At 44.2% G+C, this 20782-nt stretch overlaps 1 protein-coding gene across 3 annotated transcripts in view; it reads right to left on the minus strand.

Moving 5' to 3' along the window:
* SV2C (synaptic vesicle glycoprotein 2C) overlaps nt 1-20782 on the minus strand; it is a 235427-nt gene that overhangs the window by 78480 nt on the left and 136165 nt on the right. The gene's annotated exons all lie outside the window — the stretch shown is intronic.

Here is a 20782-nt window from a genome sequence, read left to right on the forward strand (position 1 = left end):
TAGAATCTGAATCATAATTTTCTTCAGAAACATGCATAGACTAGTGTAATAGGGACTGTAGTGTTTAGTGTGAATTTTTGTTACCTACATTTAATTTTGTTGGAGGCAAAAAGGGCAAATATGAAATCACTGTGGCGAGGCAGTTCTAGAAAAATATAGTAGGTGCTTCTAAATTACTGGCTTCATTAAATTTAAATATTTATTGAATAACACGTCACAGTCACACAAATCAAACTGATATGCCCATTTACAACTGGCTTCTAACAATGCCAACACTTGAAAGAAATAAAACAGCATTTGTTTAAAAGACTTATACACACAGAACATTCCTAATAGAGCTTGTGCCTCCTGTTGTGAATTAATGCAGCTTCCTTGTTCTGACATGAAAGTTATTTCACTAACAGACTTCAAGACCAGAAGAAATAAAATCAGCCTTGAGCTGCAGCAGTGCCAGTATAGCAACAACTGTGACTTTGATGACCAGACGAACCTTGGCAATGACTCTGACTATATACTATGGTCACAGGTACTAATTAACCCTGCAGATTCCTGCATTAGAAAGAAAATTCATTCTGAGAGCTCTTAATCCATCCCTCAGGCTTTACAAATTACTTGCCAAAGGATTTCATAATGTTATGTTGGAATTAGGGGGACAGTAAACATTTTCTAGTGCATGGGTGTCAGGGTCTGAGGCTTGGAGAACTCAAGGGCATGAGGGTATAAATAAGGAAAGATGACAGCTGATTCTTAGTCTAGGACTCTCTGTGCTACTTTATCTCTGCTCCTCCTATCTTATGCTCAGAAAATATTTAGTAAATCATTAAAATGAACTCCAATGAAACTTTTGACATTTTCTTTTCTTTTTCCACTTTAGGTGTAGAGGACGTAATTAATTACCCTCCCGCCAACACACTATCAACAGCATTGTGCAAATAATGTGCATCTTTATTTCCTCCCTTTTATCAACATTTCCCATCAATTGGTATTCCACCAACACCCCCATAGCCAGTGTGTTTTAATTGTGGATTCAAATTTGAATAAAACCGTTGAAAAATAAATAGTGTGGGGACTTCCCTGGTGGTGCAGTGGTTAAGAATCGGCCTACCAATTCAGGGGACACGGGTTCGAGCCCTGGTCCGGGAGGATCCCACGTGCCGCGGAGCAACTAAGCCCGTGCGCCACAACTACCGAGCCTGTGCTCTAGAGCCCGCGAGCCACAGTGACTGAAGCCCACGCACCTAGAGCTCGGCAACAAAGAGAACTCACCGCAATGAGAAGCCCGCGCATCAAAACGAAGAGTAGCCCCAGTTCGCGCCAACTAGAGAAAGCCCGTGTGCAGCAACGAAGACCCAACGCAGCCAAAAATAAATAAATACATTTATTAAAAAAAAAATAGCGTGTCTTGTCACTTATATAATGTCAACATACTAGAGTCCTCATTTTGTCTTACTCTCTTCACTCAGCCTTCTTTGATGGTCTATCATGTTGCTATTACTGTTTCTAATCGACGTAAAGTATTCCACCACCTTCTGTATACCTATTCCCTTAGTGACGGATAGAGATTGCTCCAACTACCTCTTTTCACAAACAACGTCACTATGAACAGTCTTACACATGACCCCTTACTGATATCTGAATTTCTCTGGGTATATACCAGGGATGGAGTATACTAGGTCAGAGTGTGTATGCTTACACATTCGGACAAGCATCATCTGAATGTTCTTTAGAATGACTAAAGCAGTGTACACTTCCCTACATACTTCAGAAAAATCTCAGTTCAAGGCTCTGCCAGCCCAGACTTCCTCCTCCTTACTTTCAGGTTTTAGTCATCAAGGCCTCAGCCACATTTTGCCTTTGACGCAGAGGGAGGGCTTTGTCTTCTGTCATTTGACCCCCATGGGATAAGGGCACTACCCACATGCATCACTACTGAACACATATATTCTCTCCTCTGCTGGGCACCGTCTTGCCCTCTCTAAACAGGAAAGGGTAGGGGCTAACCACACATTAGATTTAGAACTCCAAGTCCGAGAACCAGAAAAGAAGGTATGTGCGTGCAGGTGAGTGAGAACGTGGACAATCTTAAAGGCGGGAGGGTCAGTTGGCCTGGCTCCTTGATAACTAACCCCCCTGGAGGATTCACATCCCAAGGCCAAATGGAAATAAGAAGTCAAGAGCCAGCCTGACTGCCTGGAAGGAGCAGTTGGTCTTTGTCTATTTTACTACCTTTCTATCCATTTCTAACTGTCCAGCCCAAAGGAGGAAAGAAAGGAGCTTGAAAGCTGGAAGCAAACCTCATCTGTCCAGAGGAGAGTCCCAGGATCTGAAGCAAATGGCACTGCCAAGTCGGATGGGATGGGGAGAGCTCTGAGAGACCGAACTGCCTTTTCCTACCAGGATGGGGTTCCTCAGCCTGGCAGACATAAGGGGTGGGGGTGGGGAGGGCGGGTATCAATGGGGTTCCTATTTTCTGCCAATTGATACAAATGTCAGTTCTAGAAATTTCCCTGCTTTCCTGGCTAGGCCCTTTGGAAGCTCCATCCTGGAAGGAGGAAGAGGAAGGGAACTGCCCCTGAGTTTAGAGAGTTTTTGATGGAAAGCTGGACATGGGCCAGTGGATACTTGCGGCTTCTTGGATGTCAGCCCTGTAGAATGGGAACCCATAAAGTGAGGCCACCAAGACTGTGGGTGTGGAGGCATGCTGCCTGGTTCTGAATTCCTGCTCTTCTGCTTTACTAGCTGGGTGACTTTGGGCAAGTCACTCAACTTCTCCGGGTCTCAGTTTCCTCATCTGTAAAATGTACACAACAGTGTCTCTTTGTGGGATAGTTGTAAAAGTTAAAGGATTAACACATGTTCACGTCGCAGAACAGCGTATAGCATGAAATAAAGGTTGATTAAATGTTAGTAAAGAGACTGACACCAAATCTTCTTTCGAGGAGATGAGTGGGGGGCATTCCCCCCTCCCCCACTCCCACCTCTCAGTTCCTCCCATTCCCCCTGGCAGGGTGACCTCAGCCTCAAACACAAAACCATGGATGCGTGGAGGGCAAAATGTCAGTTTTCCTGCCTTAACATTCTGCATTTCTCCATCCTCCCCACTCTGCCAAGTCCTGAGTGCAGCACAAGAAGGGGCTCCTCAGTATGACAGTCAACTTTGATTTCTGAAGTCTCTCCGCTGTGAGGTTCGTCTGCTGTGAGCCAGAGTGCACGTCACCGCAGCCCATCTTCTGCTCTGTCCCTCTTCCATCAGGCGTTTCAGTGCTCTTCGAACCATTACCATGTGGGCAAGCTCTTCTCTGAGAGACCCCCAAGTGGATCTGATTTGGCTGGAATTGATTCTCAGCAGCGAGAAAGACTCCCTGCCTGCTCAGCACCTAATGAGCGGCTGACCCTTCAAATAAATGCAACAGCCTGGATCCCTCGAGCAGCCTGCAGAGGCCACTGAAGATGCTTTAGAATCAGGATGTGAGTCACAGGCCAAAAACAGCAGAGAGAGAGAGAGGGAGAGAGGGAAACGACAACAACCCAGAAGCTTGAGAACCACTTTCAGTTACAGCAGTGAAGCATTAGCTTAGCAAGGACAAAACCTGGGGCAACTTGCAATTCTGCAGTTCTGAAGAATAGCCCCCGCAGAGGTCTGAGCTACGTGAAACATGATGGAACACACCTCACTTCAAAGCCCACCAGCCACAGCTGTCACCAAGATGGCAACCCATTCCTAAAAATGGTGATTCGTAAAGGAAGAAAATAACCTCACAGCACAAGTTTGTTGAATGAGACTAATGAGAACTGGCAGTAATTGTCTTGGATCAGACTTGTTGAGGGTCTAACATTGCTGACCAGGGCATTTATTACATGGCTCTGTGCTTCAATTCACCATAACACTCATTATGGGCTAATCTGGGTCAGGCACTGTGACTGGTACCATGGAGGCTATAAAGATGACTTTTTAAAAATGATTTATAATATTGTCTTAGTTTCAGGTGCACAGCATAATGATTCAGTATTTTTATAGATTATTTTCCATTATATTCAATCGGCTATTACATGATAGTGGGTATAATTCCCTGTGTTATACAGTATATCCTTGTTGCTTATCTACTTTATATATAGTAGTTTATATCTGTTTATCCCATACCCCTAATTTGTACCCCTACTTCCCTCTCCCCTTTGGTAACCACATATTTTCTATATCTGTCTGTTTCTATTTCGCATATACATTCATTTGTATTATCTTTTAAGTTTCCACATGTAAGTGATATCATATAGTATTTGTCTTTGTCTGACTTGTTTCACGAAGCATAATATTCTCTAAGTCCATCCATGTTGCTACAAATGGCAGTATTTCATTCTTCTTTTGTATAGTTGAGTAATATTTCACTGTGTGTGTATACACACACACACACACACACACACACACACCACATCTTAAGCCTATCATCTGTTGCTGGGCAATAGGGTTGCTTCCATGTCTTGGCTATTGTCAACAGTGCTGCTATGAACATTGGGACGCATGTAAAAGATGACTAAGTTTTGATCTCTGGACTCAGAGTCCAGAAATTGCTTAGAACACTAAAGAAACCTTTTTTTTTAAATTGAAGCCATGAGGAAAATTCTAAAAACTCTAGCCCCAGTAGAAGGCAGAGGTGTGCACCAGGCACAAGAAGGGCACAGAGGACGGATGCCCCAGCAAGGGCCTGGGTTAATGGCTCCTCCTAGTTGGTTCCACTGGTACCACCTTTGGATCAGAAAGGGGTGGATACCCACTTCCACAGTCTTTCTTTCCTTTTTCTCTCTCTTTCTCTCTCATGGAACTCTACCCTCTGTCCACTACAAGAAAGAAATGTCACCACTGGCCCAAGGCATCCTCGGTCACAAACCACCCAAGTGTAAGAGGGATGGTCACGGGAGAAGTGAGTCCGGCCACTTGTTTACCCTAGTGTCCTCTGCCTGGCCAGCCCCTGCACAGGACAGGTTGTCACACAGTTCGACTTCATTTGTGTCATGATGAAACAGACTCGAAAACCGAGTCCCTTTGTCAAGTTCATGATTTAACCTCTCTGTCCAAAACTTTATTCCCTTTCTTGTCCCGCACCTGTTCCTCCTCAAGATTGAGGAATATCAAAGTAAAAGGGGGATTATAACCAAGCAGGATCCTGTGGGGACTTCCTGAGAAAGACTACCCTCCCCTACCATGTTATCTGCCTGTCTCTTGTTTGTAGGACAACTTTAACCTCTTAAGCTTCCCCTGAGTTCCAAAGAACAAATTTAATCAGAGAATTGAGAAAAAGGAGAAACAAAGGAAAATGAAAACAGTCAAGCAAGACAAAATAATAATATAGTTGAGCCATTAAACAAAGTCAAGGACTTTTAGTTCCTCCTCAAGGGCCACAGATAGTATTCTGAGCCACGTCCTTGAGCTGTTTTGCAGATAATGAAATCTCCACCAGGTGGAAGACGTTAACTGTATGTTGACCTCAAGCACTGCAGACCCCAGACCAGCTGGAACCAGAAGGTTGATGATGTTGACTCCTAATTACGGCACCTCCAACCAATCAGAAGAATGTCCAACAGCTGATCACACATACCACAACCCTCTCCCTCAGCCTTTAAAAACCTTTCCCTGAAAGCTATTGGGAAGTTCAGGTCTTTTGAACCCCAGCTGCCCGTGCTCCTTGCTTGGCCTTGCAATAATGACTGCACTTTACCACAATCCTGTGTCAGCAGACTGCCTTTACTGCACGTGGGCAAGCAGACCCAAGTTTGGTTTGGCAACAATGAGATGATGTCTCTGAAAGTCTTTATAAACCACTGAAGATAATTCTGTGCAATGATGATGCCCACCAATCAGGTATTCTGCATCTCACTCTTCCCTCAGAAGGTCCCTGTGAGCCTGTTTTCTTCCTCACCAGGCCATGGTAAGGCCCTGCCCTTCTGGCAATCACTAGCTCACTTCCAAGCTCTAAGCAAAACTAAGCTCTCACTCTCTTTGGTCACTGGGACTCTTCCTCCAGGGGCCCAGCTCCATTCTCTTTGGCTTAAGGGCACAGCTGCCCTGCAGGTACCTGAGGACCGGGAGTCCCACCTGCCTTTCTCTTAATTGTGAAAATCTTCCTCCCACTCAGACTCTCAGAGGCCTGCTGTCTTCTGCATCAGCACGGGGTAATTACCTGTCTTCTCCCCTCCAGGTAAGCTTGGCTCTCTTTGGCTTAAACCCAGCAGTTCCCCAGGCCAAATTTGGCACAAGTGTATGTTGTTTGGTCCATGTAGTGTTGTGAAAACTTTCAGAAAAAATTAAGTGATTACGATAGAATCACTTTGGAAAATATTTTAAGTTTCTCATCAAATTACACACATTTACCAAACAATCCAGCAATCTCTCTCCTAGGAATTTACCCAAGAGAAATGAAACTTCATTCACACAAGGATTTGTACTCAAATGTTCACAGCAACGTTATTCTTAATAGCCCAACTGTAAAGAGTCAAAAAGGTCCATCAGTTGGTGATTGGATTAACAAACCGTGGTCCATCCATAATGGATGCTACTCAACAACAGGACGGAATGAACCCCTCAAACACCCAACTACATGGACGAATCTCAAAGGCATTATGCTAAAGCAGAGTCCAGACGCAAAAGTTACATACTCTATGACGTATTCAATTTATATGAAATTTTACAAAAGACAGAAAACATATCTTTGCTTACCAGGTGTCAGGCATGGTGAGAGGGACTTGACTTGCAAAGGGGCATGAGGTAACTTTTGGTGATGGAAGTATTCTTTATCTTGATTGAGGTGGTGGCTACAGAATTATATCCTTTTGCCAAATCTCATCACTTAAACTGATGTATTTTATTCTAGTTTTATTTGTTTCCTTTTGCTCTGTAACAAATTATTGCACACTTAGGAGCTTAAAAAACCGCACAAATTTATTATCTTCAGTTCTGGAGGTCCAAAGTCTAAAATGGACCTGAATGCACTAAAAACAAGGCGTCAGCAGAGCTGCATTCCTTATAGAGACTCCAGAGGAGAATATATTTCCTTATTTTTTCTAGCCTCTCGAGGCTGCTCACATTCCTTGGCTCAGAGCCCCGTTCCCCTATCCTTAAAGCCAACACCACCAAGCCAAGTCTTGCCCATGCTACCACTTCTCTGCTTCTCTTTTCCTGCTCCATCTTCAACTTTTAGGGACCCTTGTGACTAGATTGAGCCCACCGGATAATCCATGGTAATCTATTTTAAGATCAGGTGATTAGCAAGCTTAATTCCATCTGCAGCCTTAATTCCTCTTTGCCCTGTAACCTCACATACTCACAGGTTCTGGGAGTTAGGATGGTCTCTGGGGACCATCATTCTGCTGACCACATATGTATATCTCTATAGGGATACATTTTAAAATTGGTAGATTGAAAATTGGAGAGACTTCAAATAGATATCCAGAATTCCGGGCTTCCCTGGTGGCGCAGTGGTTGAGAGTCCGCCTGCCGATGCAGGGGACACGGGTCCGTGCCCCGGTCTGGGAAGATCCCACATGCTGTGGAGAGGCTGGGCCCGTGAGCCATGGCCGCTGAGCCTGGGCATCCGGAGCCTGTGCTCCGCAACGGGAGAGGCCACAGCAGTGAGAGGCCCGCGTACAGCAAAAGAAAAAAAATAATAATAAAATAAATAAATAAATAAATATCCAGAATCCTGCCTTCTGGTAAATCAGATCTGGCCACACCAGGCTTCAATAGCTGCACGGCTAAACCTGCTGCAGCTGAGTAGCTGCCAACCCTCTAGAAAGGGCACAGACTCTGTCATTTGCTTCAGCCCTCTTTCGTGCCAGCTTCACCTGTTTACATCACCTTGGTCACTAAGATATTTATGTTGGCCATCTCAGTCTTAAACTGTGAAGTCACATGAAACCAAGACTCTTCTGACCCTCAATACCTCATCTTCCCTTCTAGCCCCACTCCTCCCCAACCCTCCCCCTAACCTTTCGGGCTGATGTGCTCCCTCCATCCAATTTGTAACACCATTTGTATGTTGAAGAACACAGTGGAATTCAAAGTGGTCCCAGGAGGGATGTACTCTCAAGTCCATCACAGTATTTGAGAAAGTGGTACTGTGAACCCACAGGCCGAAACAGGGAAGATGAGAAGCAAAGTTTGGATTCAGGATTCTTCGCTGTTACCCAAGAACAGATGTTTCTCCACACTCCTAGAAGAATTTCTGGCTCCCAGCATGGGGCCAGGCACAGTGTAGATGCACAAAAAAGTTTGCCACTCCCAAAGTGCGGTGTAATATCTCATCGAGCCATTTAAATAAAGGCTAAATCTCAGTTTGTTTAGTGGTGATGGGGGAAAAGTCCCAGGATACATTTCTTTGTAGGATAACTTAGACTTAAACACAGAAAAAATTATATTGGTTCCATGACCCTCAACTGATTTCCTAACCCTTGCCAATCATCTCATTCAGATACGCTTTGAATTATTGAGAAGACTGGGCAAGGGAATATACAAATGGTGGAAATAGCTCATCTCTTCCACTACTACTGGGTTAAACAACCAACAAGAGCGTTTTCTAGTTAGGACAGTTCATTTGGTTAAGATCTACAGTAACCATCTCACTCTGCTCTAGCCCACACTATTTTCTTTTGCCGTATCTTGCCTCCTTTAATTTTGCCAGATTTAGAGCTTGATCACTGCCGTGTCCCCATCACACAGTTCTCATGCTCACTGTTTTCCAGCCTCTTTGCAAGTGTCCTCTGTAGGTCTCAGGGCTGCTTTTTGTCCTGTACATTCCACAGTGTGATGGGCAGCACAGCTGAAGAGCTCATTGGGGAGTGAACATTAAGAATGAGGAATAAGTGGAAAATGCAATTTAACCTGTCCTCAGGTGGAAACATGCTCCAACATTACGTGAAAGATTAGACACTTCCTAAAGAAGAAGCACCTTCCAAACTTGAGAAGAATCCTTGTAGGAATTACTAAGATTTCCCTATCATGCCTTCAACCTCAAACTCTGTCCTATTTAATAATCTGTTCTTCTAACGAGCTCTTCTAGGCATTAATTGTGTATCTTCAGGAATTAGTTACCTAGGTACGCTCGCAGTGTGGTCCAGTTGTGCTGAATGGCGATGTTTTCTAAGATAACACACCTACATCTTTAACTGGGCTTGCCTTGAGACCTTCTAAGAGCAACTCAGAGCAAATCTAAGCTCGATTTTGACAGAGAGACAGCTGCATAAAATATAAATGCTAAATCAGCCCATAAGAGAATAGAAACTTCCAGGTCATTCAGCACCAATGTCTCTGCTGGTAGGCTATGTAAAAACCAAAGTTTGGCTTACTCCTTACAAATGACAGAACACTGTGCTTGTAGAAAACAGATGGTCAGGTCTTCCCTGGTGGTGCAGTGGTTGAGAGTCGCCTGCCAATGCAGGGGACAAGGGCTCGAGCCCTGGTCTGGGAAGACCCCACATGCTGAGGAGCAACTAAGCCCGTGAGCCACAACTACTGAGCCTGCGTGCCTAGAGCCCGTGCTCCTCAACAAGAGAAGCCACCGCATTGAGAAGCCCACGCACCATAATGAAGAGTAGTGTTGGCTCGCTGCAACTAGAGAAAGCCCATGTGCAGCAACAAAGATCCAACACAGCCAAAAAAAATAATAATAAACTTAAAAAAAAAAAAAGAAAACAGATGGCAGCTGTACGTCCTTTCACCTTAACAATCTAGGCAAGTGAATGGAGTATTCCTCCTTCTGGGGACCCCGATATGCATATGGCAGAAAAATGAAGTCCAGATTCTGTAGCTGGTACCCTAAGATACAGGGAAGCCTTCTCTACCTTTCCACAAAACTGTAAATATCTCTTGCCCTCTAAGGCAGTTCAGTATTATTGATGGAAATGAGGGGAATGATCATATGCCCAAACATGGAACATTTTAGAAGATGATGACAATTTTTATGTCCCCCCCAGGTGACAGTTAATTTAGAAGCACAGCAGTTAGTTACCAAGATTTGGTAATGGTGCTAATTGTAAGCCTTGGATAAGAGACCTAATTAGGTTAATGATGAATTCAGCCCAGCAGGGGTATTTTCAGGACAGTTCTTTCCAAAGACAGACAGACAGACACACATACACATACACAAACACATACACACACACACACACACACACACACACTTTGTCTAGTTCAGAATATAGAGATGTGCAGAGAGATGAGTTGGGGAGCTCTTATGGAACCATAAGGTTATCATTAAGACCTTGTTTTAGAGAGAAAAAAGATAAATGTTTCAGAGTTAGGTTTGATAGGTATCTAACAAGAAAAACATTAGAAAAAAATGAATAATCCCCAATGCCTTTAAAGCAGGGGGGTGCTTTTGGTGGCTGGAAGGCCCCTTCTTTGCTGGAAGGCCCTTTCAATGGGTGCTGCTATGGACCGACCTGGGTCTCCACAAAATTCATATGTTAAAACCCCACCCCACAATGTGACTGTATCTGGAGATGCGATAATTTCTTTAGGAAGTAATTAAGGTTAAATGAGGTTATAAGGGTAGGGCCCTAATTGGATACAAGGAGAGGAAGACAGAGATCTCTCTCTCTTCCATATGTGGACACAGAAAGAAGACAGCCAGGAAGAGATCCCTCAACCAGAAACTACTGGCCGGCATCTTGATCTTGGACTTCCCAGCTTTCAGAACTGTGAGAAAATACATTTCTGTTGTTTCAGCCACCCAATCTACGGTATTTTGTTATGGCAGCCCAAGCAGAGTAATACAGGTGGAGTATCTAAGTTTGGAGCTAGAAGCTGGGCAGAGCTGAATTTCTGTGCATAAGAAAGGAGCGTGGGGTGGGCAATGCAGTTAGATTTCTGGAGGAAGGAGACAGAAGCCAGTGAAATTACGCGCTGTGTGGGGAGAGGGAGAGAGAAGATGCAGTGTAGCCTTTGTAGGAAACACAAATGTCAAGTGAGAATTTATGAAGTTGTGGGATAAAAGGTGCATGATGTAAAAACCTCTTCTGTCTCATAACATTTTCAGTAGGATAGTTTTAAAAAGAACAGAATTCTGGGTGTGACTGGTTTTTCTTATGGCAAATGATGGAGGCTTAGTGCTTAGAATGCTTGGCAAGGGGCTGTGACAGCATCACCCGGATAGATGTGGGGATGGATGGTTGCCATATGGGCCATATACACACACTGTAGAGACCTTAAAAATGATTCGAAACAACCCTCTGTATGTTGTTCTGTGAGGACATTTCTTAGCTTCGGCATGTTTGGAGAACAGTTTGAAGAAATGAGAATCAGAAGACTGGTTTTAATTGCTTGCCTTCCATTTTCTGTGTCACTTTGGGAAATGACAAACTTTCTATGCAGCAGGCTCTCCATTCCAAAAATGGGAATGACACTTACTGTTGCTTTTGTTCCCAAGATTATTAGAATAAATAAGATGATATATGTGAAAATGCCCTTCAAAAAGTAGTACTAATTTTGTTTTCTACTTTTTATGTTGAAATACAGCCACAGAAAGCTGGAAAGATAGTACAGAGAGATCCCATGTACACTTCACTTACTTTCTCTCAGTGCTTGGAAAGGATTAGCTCTTACATAACTGTAGTACAATACCAAAGGTAGGAAACTGACTGTGGTATAATGTGTTCTTCATCATTTTATAACATGTGTGGATTTATGTAACCACCTGCCATCAAGACACGATTCCATCAACACAAAGATCTCTGGGGGCGGCTCCACTGTAGTCACACCTGCTTCCTTTCTCCTCACCACCTCTACCCCCTGCCAGCCATTAATCTGTTCTCCATCTCTATCTTTGTCATTTCCAGAATGTTTTATATCTTTTGAGATTGGCTTTTTCACTCACAAAATGCCCTTGAGGTCTCTACAAGCTGTTGTATCAACTGTTCATTTCCTTTTATTGCTGAACAGAATTCTATGGTATTGTAGACATTTTGGTTGTTTCCACTTTTGGGCTATTACAAATAAAAGTGTTCTGAATAACCATGTACAAGTTTTTGTGAGGACATACATTTTCATTTCTCTGGGGCAAATGCTCAGGAGTGCAATTGTGGGTTGTATGTTAGGTGTGTCCAGTTTTTTTTAAAGAAACCCCCAAATTATTTTCCAGAGTGGTGGCACTGTTTTGAGTTCCCACCAGCGATGCATGAGACGTGCATTTTCTGCAAGCTCACTGGCATTTGGTATTGCCATTAATTTTTAAACTAATTTTTATACTCTAAAGTGTATTCACTGTTTGTTTTCAAGACAAACCCTAATGTCAACAGCTTTTGGAGGAGGCACTTCTATCTACAGTAAATGAAACCAACTTTTCTGTTTTTATTTATTGTAGGTTCCACTATCTCTACTGGAGCTCCAGCTCTCCAGGATTTGTGGAAGACACAGTTTGCTGTCAGGCTGGGATTCACATTGGCTTTGCAGAAGTCTCAGGGATCTATCTAGTAGTCAACTGTGATCTGAGGACCGGGAAAGTTTGGCTCAGTGAAATGCTTCGGAGGATTCACTTGTCTGGGGCTTTCTAGAGTCTTGTACCTACATTTTCTGAAACCAACTTGTAAAGGCCATACTAGCCTGAACCATACTGACCTTCGTATGGGCCCAGGTTCTCCTCCTGACACACACTAGTGTATACCAAGCACCTTATCTGAGTGAGCGCTTGGGATAGCTTGTCTCTAATGTCGTGTGTTAGTGATTATGATTTATTAAGGACTTCATCTTGCAAAGAAAACTCTCCCCCATGACTTTTGAAGAGCAGTCAAACCAATATCAAAGCTCCTTGGAAGCTTTCTACACTAGAAACTGAAGCTGTTAACTTTGAGCTAATTTTTCTTAGACAGTAAGTGTTTTCTTTGGGTTCAGGTGCTGAAATTTTGAGTTTGCTGACAGCCCTTCCAGACACCAAAGGAAGGACTCAGTTCCTGCTGTTTTTTCCAAGCTTGGTTCTCCAGCCTTCCTGACCATTCTGTGAGCTATTCAGTGGCTTTCCAATAAATCCCTTTCTGGTTGAGTTAGCTGAAGTTGCTTTCCATTACATCCATACAAAAACTAATATAAAAAGACCATACTTAAAACTTCTGATTATGAAATACATGAACAGTCCTACAAGAGTTTCCTAAAAGAGATGGCCAGTTGTCCCCCAGTATCCACTTTATCCTGATTTGTGTTCTCCTTACTCGTTAGGAGTCGGCTATACATTTCCAAGATGCCCTTGCAGCTAGCTATGGTCATGTGTTGGTGTTCTGGCCAATGAGATTTAAGTGGATCTGTGTGGGGCTTCCAGGAAGATTCTTCATGGGAGCACAGACATACCCTTATATGTCCTTCCTGCTCTGTGCTGCCTAAGATGTGGACCTCCTGGTTGGAACATGCTAAGAATAGTGGAACTCTGAGATAAAACGAATTGGGACCTTTGATGATGACTATGGAGCTACCATCCCAGCCCTGGACTGCCTCCACCCAGGCTTCTTTTATGTGATATAAAACAAGTTTCTAACTTATTTATGCCTGTTAATTTTTTTTTCTTTTATATCTAGTCAATCCTAATCTTAATTCATACAGATGGTGAAGAAATGGAAGGTGGGATTCTGGGAAGAACCTAGAGTCCAGTGATTCCCTAGGATTCAGAAGAAAGCATTTGTTGATTTTTAGCTTCTATGCTCCTATCTACTTCAAGATTATGGTAGCTATTAGACCTGTCAATAGGTATTGTTTCTTAATATGCTAATACATTTTGATAACTGTATTTTGAAACAACTGGTTTCACTTATAATCCTATTTATTTCATTTTCTGCATTTAAAAACATTATTCTGAAAGGAAGTCTGTAGGCTCCACCTGACTACCTGAGGGATGGATTATAGATCCCGGCTCTGCAGTGTCACCTAGCAGTGTTAGCAGCATAGGAGTCTAGCTCTTAACATGAATACACAAGCAAGAAAACTGCCATATTTTTAAAGCCCATTTCTCCATTTTAAGATTATGTGTATAAGACGTGAAAATCAGTAAGAAAAACCCCGACTAAAATTAGAGTCAGGAAGGCCAGTAGAGGGAGCTCTCACACATCATCACTCCCCATCATTTGCATGTGTTCAACTCTATTTGCATGCCCTGCAGAAAGAAGAGTACCTTGTACCCCCAAACAGGAAGAAGTCTGCTACCCAGAAGGAAGATTTTCCTTGCCCAGCAACAGCCCAGCCAATGAGAAACACCACAGCCCAGCCAATGGGAAGCGGTCACCACCCTGAACTCTTGCTTTCTTCCAATGAACTTTCCTTTGGAACAGCCCCTCCCAACTCCCCTCTTTTCTCTATAAAAGCAAGCTCCCCTCCTTTGATCTCTGGATTTGCCTATGGTCTGCCATAGCTTGTGTTTCCCAAATTGCAATTCCTCTGGCGATAACTGAATTTTGCTGGTAAGATAACTGGCTATTTTATTATTAAAGTTGACAAAAATAATGCGCCTGGTACAATGCCTGGGACATAGAAGGGTCTCAACAAATGACTGTCATCCCCTCCCTTTCTGGGGAGCTTGAATGGAAGAGTTATGACCTGAGCTCCATGGTGGTTGGATTGATGCACAGCAGAAGAGGCAGCTCCTCTAAGTTCACTATACAAACCACACAGGTCAGAGTGAGAGTTGAAAAGCACTTCCCCAAACTGTGCAGAACTCTCCATCCCTCAAGGAAGTAGACACATCTTTTGGGTCTGTAGCAGTGGATGGTTTTGTTGTGGGTAGAGGGGCTATTTGCACCCTAGCTGATAAACATGTTTTCCCTAGGTGATGTATAGGGTGAGGAGAGAGACAGGAGGGCTCCGGTGGGAGAGCTGGCTGGTGGCTATGTTTAAGAACGCGAGACTTCTGAAATACTTGCTTCTGTTCTGGGTACTATGAACAAGGAAACACACTCACGGGAGAAATGGCTATACATTTAAACTGTGATAATGCCTTTTTGATCTCACCTTAAGCCCTAAAAGACTATCATTATTGGAGGTTTTTTTTGGGGGGGTGCTGATGTATTTTATGACTGCATGGCAGTCACAGAGTGTAGGAAATCTGAGTCCAAGGGTCATTTTGTTAAAATGAAAGATTGGATTGATCCTAAAGTGGACAGATTAAGAAATCATATTGGTGTATGTTGATGTACCGAATTGATTCCCTTTTCAGTGTCTTACTCAGACACGTGAGCATAAAATCTTCAGGGCTGTGACATTCAGTGAAGTATGGCAAAGCTGGGCAGCAGGGCTTGGGGTCACCTGCTGCCTGCCTGTCCTGGCTGGGCTGGTGCGTGGGATCCCAGCTGTCATTTTATCCCTCCCCTGCCATCCCGGAGTGGGCGCAGAATACTGTGGCATGCCTTACAAGTTCCGTTCCTGTGCCTTTCCCCATTTTATCCATCTCCACAACCTTCAAATGATAAGTGAACAGTTAAGAAAACATAGTTAGGAAAAGGGGAGTAAAACCTTTTAAATATTCCAGTTCTTTCTTCCTCCCTCACCTCAACTTCAGCCCCATCTGTGGAAAGAAAAAACTACACTTAACGAACTACTTGGGTCTGGCACTGTGCTAAGTAACCACTTTTTTGTACATAGTCCTTTAGTACAGCAACCCTGTAATGGGTATTATGCCCATTTTGTAGATGAGGAAACTGAGAGTCAGAGAGCCTAAGTAACTGCCCTAAAGGTGACAAAGCTAGAGAATGGCAGAGATGGCATGGAACCAGGGCCTGTCATATCTAAGCCCATGCGGACTACCTGTGTCCAGAGTGTAGGACACCTTGCAGCTGAGACAGAGCTTGGCTCTGGGGATGTCCATGTAATAACCCACAGGTCAGCTGGTCACGTGTGTCAGTAGGTGAGGGCCATCAGGCTCTTGTTCTTTTTACCCAGGGAGTGGCGCCATGGCCTTTAAAATGAGTCTTTATATAGGATGTGCCCTTTTGAGTATTAATTCATCCAACAAATAAGTGAATAGAAGATTCTGATTCATTGGGTTGCAGGTAGTCAGGATGTTACAGTATTGTTTTTTCCTTGATTCTCTCTCATTATCTTACATTTTTTCTTATTTGTTCTTCTGTCTGCTTCCTCTGATCTTCTCACCCTCTAGGTAAACTTTACACATTTTACGCATTTAGCTCATTCTCCCTCTTTCCCCATAGCTCTGAGCTCACACTGGGCTGCGCTGACAGAGTCTGGGCAGCCCATGTAGGATATGAACCTGTTAGCAATACCAGCTACCATTTTTGAACATTAGTTATGAACTAGGTGCTCTAACATGATCATTACACTCAATCTCAAAATGCTGGCTTAGGAAATGGGGCTGGGGGTACTGAAAAGCTTGACAAAGCTCACACGCCCAGAAGCAGCAGGTCTGAGAAGCAAAATCAGCTATCACTGTTTCCTCTTGCCCTCGGCCACAGTGCCTGCCTTCTTGTGAACAAAATGTACACAGCCTTCCCTGTTTCCTTCCTCAACCAGACAGCTACTCGACCATCCCCTCCTCCCTTCATTCCAGTTTCACCATTAGGGAGAAGAAATGTATTAGCTTCACACCTCTTGTAACTAAAGGAAGTAGAAGACATCTTGATAATTCAGACAACCTTGGGACTCTGTGTGTTTTTAAGCCCAGACATCACATAGCTGGAGGGGGAGGGCTGGGCTGGGCTCAGGCTCTATGGGCGTCGCCAGCTTGGCCCTGGAGGTCTGCAGCAAGGGGTAGGCGATGGAGGCAGTGGGGCTGCTCTAGCCCGGGTGCCGTGGGCTTTAAGAGCTGAGGCATTTCGTGCTGAGAGCCTTCCCACTTAGCTAACTGAAGGTCCTTGCTGTGCACGGTCACATACCTCGGCAGGGGAGAGTACCTCATCTGATATAAAAGTGAATGTAAGCAGAAACTAACACACCACTGTAAAGCAATTATACTCAATAAAGATGTTAAAAAAAAAAGAAAGAAAGAAAGAAAATGACGACAGAGGGTTTAATGGAGCAGACAGCACAGCAACCTGGCAGCAACTCCGAAGCCTGGGACTCGATGAAAGCTCTCAGCCAAGGAGAGAAAGGGCCTGGGATTCAGCTCCCTGTCCCACTTTCCCCTTAAGGCACTGGGACTTCCATTCAATGCTGAGGTGCCCTGATTCATAGGGAACGTGGGGGAGGGGAGAAAGGCTGCAGGGCAACCTTTGCACCTGTGCCATCTGTTCCCTGACAGGATGCTTGTTCTTTTGTGAACCAGAAGCCAGTCCCCACTGTGGGTCAGAAGTCGTTGGCTTGAGAATGGGTGTGGGTCAAGAGGAACCACACTTTCTAACACCTGCTCTCAGCTGCTACAGGCCCCTGAGCTCTGAGGCCAAGGTGTTTACTTCTGGGTGGGTTCTTCTCTCCCCCTCCCTTACTTTACAGGAAAGGTGCCTGGTGGGATGACATCCGTACCCTGCCCCCTAACGTCTTGTCAGAGTGCAGACCTTCAGGTGCTGGCGTCCATCTGACTCCAAGGAAGTTTGCAGCCCCAAGAGCAGTGATGGGAAGGTAAAGCGCATCGTCATCTGATGCTTGTACAGAAACTTGGTTGGCGGCAGGCCAGGTGAATCCGAGATCCATCAGTAACTTCTGACACAGCCCAAGTCTTAACTAGCCAGCCCCTGCAGAAAGGGTCCGAACACCCTTTCTGAAAGTTGTGTCTAACTTCCTAAGAATCCCTCCAGGTTTCCTTTCAACATCCTTAGTGACCAGCTCAAGGTCTGCTTTGCATCAGAAGCTTGTCTGGAGCCAGAATTCTTGTCTCACGGCATATGCTCAGGCTTGACGCACTGACTGCTCAGCCACAAATTCGGAAAGGTGACACCCAGAAACACAAGAGCACCTGCTTTCCCCATGACTATATGTATCATCTATCCCTTGACATCCTCGCCATGTGGATGCCAATTACTGATTCCTTCCCTCCAGAGCAAATCTTATTACCAGTGTGAGAAGGGTCAGTACCTGACTCTGAGTTGCTTTACTGTGCCCTGAATTCCTTCCCTGCTGGGTGAAAATTCAATACACTGTACAGGGGTGGTGCTCAGAGGTCTCCTGAATGAGAGATAGAGAGGCGAGGACCTGCATGCTCTCTTGTTATTTCTGTGGGCTGTGGCATCATTTATACCCTGCAGAATTTCAGAGGGAAAATAGAAAGCTTCTTATTTTTTCAGAGGTAATAGGGAAGGTACATGGACTTTTAACCCTCTGTCTTTTTTAAGTAGAGTAAAAAGATGTGCCATTGGAAAGAAGAGATATCTAGATGTTACAGTTACTTTTAAAGTGTGATTCTGAACTGGATGAATGGAAAAGCCCTTTAGCCTGGATGAAACCAACAATATTAAAACTCAAACACCAACTGAATAAGTCAACCACGCAGGTCAAGCTCGCTGTTTGCTCCCATTCAGAGCTGCCCTGTATATACATGACAAAGTCCCAGGGGCTTTGGGCATCACCCACTGGGAGAGGTACAGAGCTGATGAAATCTCAATCTGGGCTGCACGTGAGAACCACCTGGGGGCTTTAAAAGGATAGATGCTAAGTCCCCAGCCCAGAGTATCTGACTCATTTGATCTGCGGTAGGACCCAAGCATGGGTATTTTCAGGGGGGTGTGGGAAGTGGTAAACTTCTATTAAAAAGTGCTTAGGAAAAAGTGTAACCTCCATACAGTGACATGCACAAATCTCGAGCACCCAGCTTAATGAATTTTTATGAATAAATACTCTTGAAACCCACCCCATCCCCATCCAGATACAGAACGTCATCATCCCCCGGAAGCCTCAGCACAGGACTTTTTTTTTTTTTTTTTTTTTTTTTTTTGCGTTACGCGGGCCTCTCACTGTTGTGGCCTCTCCCGTTGGGGAGCACAGGCTCCGGATGCGCAGGCTCAGCGGCCATGGCTCACGGGCCCAGCCGCTCCGCGGCATGTGGGATCTTCCCGGACCGGGGCACGAACCCATGTCCCCTGCATCGGCAGGTGGACTCTCAACCACTGCGCCACCAGGGAAGCCCAGCACAGGGCTTTTAAAATTAAGCTCTTTTATTTTGAAAAAATGAAAACTCTTCAAGTTGCAAGAGTATAAAATGAACTCAGCAAGGGTATTTAAAAAACCTCCCCCGCTGATTCTAATACACAGACAGGATTGACAGCAGTAATTTGCTGGTTTTTCTTTTTGTTTTTTTGTGGGTTTTTTTTTTTTTTTTTTTTTGCCACATTCTGGCCATGGAAAGCCTTCAGTAAAGCATGGGCATACGGTTTTAATTTTCTGTTACTGATTTCTTAACCAGGTCATTATTGGTTCCTTCAATACAGAAATTAATGTCAGCCTCAGATACATTTAATTCTGTTGTATCGTGACTGTCTCTGTAACTTTTCAAGCATTGTTTATGATTCACAACCTCCCTCTTTCTGGCTATATATGGTTTAGGTGGCCCTTTCTGCTCAAATATCTTATGTGCTTGGGAAAAATAAAGGTGGGGATCATGCTAATCTTTTGTGGGTCGGCCACTGACAGTTGGCAAGGCCAGAGACAAACCTGGAGCCCTCCACAAGGCTCGTCACAGTTCAAGGGCAGGGATGTGCGAAAGGCAGGAGTCTGGGGAGCTGAATACTGAGTGAAGAAACAAAATCAAAAACAAAACCCATCATGTCCAGGCCTGGTGGAAACAGGCAGACTGCAAAGGCCAGCCTGAGTTATGAGTTTAGGAAGGCCAGCAGGAGAAATTCTGAGATGTGATTGGAAGGGAGGACCAGGAAGCGGGCAGCAATAAAGCCAGGAGCCAAGAAGCTGTGCTGTCACCAGAGGCTGAGACACAGAACATTCTGGTCTCAGACGGAATCCAGCTGCCAGGCTGTGCTCTGTGCAAGTACCTGGCAGAGACGGCCAGTGGGGCTGTAATTGTGACGATCTGCACCTGGCATCTTATTTCCATTTACACAGAGGCTGCATATGGACTAGCGGTGGCTCTGGGGGCAATGCTGGGTACAGCTGGACTCTGCCCAGGCCCTGCAACTCCCTTTTGTCCCCTGATACATAGTTCCTAAGGAGCAATTCCTAACGTGGTAGCTAAGTGACTCTTCCATTTGGAACAGCGAGCTGAGTGGGGCAGGGGTTAGACACTGCCATACAGCGGAAGGTTCTTAGGGTGACTGAGGTCCTCAGGTCCCAGATGAAGGAGGAGAATCTCCTTTAATTCCTCAGATGGTGGCAGAGGACAAGCCTCACGGTGGATATGGTTAACTGCCTATATGAGGGTATCTCTGGCTCAGAAGTGACCAAAGAGTCTAAAAATGAGAAACCCATCACACTCAAATGTTTGGCAAAGAAAAGTTCTCTTCAGGCCCCGTATCCAATTTCTTATGTCTTGTGTATTTTTTGTTGTTAAGTACAATTGTGGTTTGCATATAACTTTTTAGGTTTATTAAAAGAAAGAGTGTGACAACATGAATTTTATAGCTCAGTATGAAAAACAAATCACAATGCATCTGAACACTGAAGTCTGTCTTGTCTTTGACTACAGCAATTCACTTAAGGTTTTTCCCTAACAGAACTATGCTTTATAATGAGTTCTGTTTTTCCCTAACAGAACTATGCTTTATAATGAAAAGCTGCTCTGTTCTTAAAAAAAAAAAAAAGGCAGAAAACCAGAAAATGAGCAAGGAGTGAATTTTTGAAATCTAATTTTTTAGATTGATTAGATTTTAGATAGAACAAAGAATTAGTTTTTGAAGTCATAGTGGTTTTAATATACATAGTACTCAC

Source organism: Phocoena sinus, chromosome 3 (assembly GCF_008692025.1).
Source record: "Phocoena sinus isolate mPhoSin1 chromosome 3, mPhoSin1.pri, whole genome shotgun sequence".
In the NCBI taxonomy this organism is placed as follows: Eukaryota; Metazoa; Chordata; class Mammalia; order Artiodactyla; family Phocoenidae; genus Phocoena; species Phocoena sinus.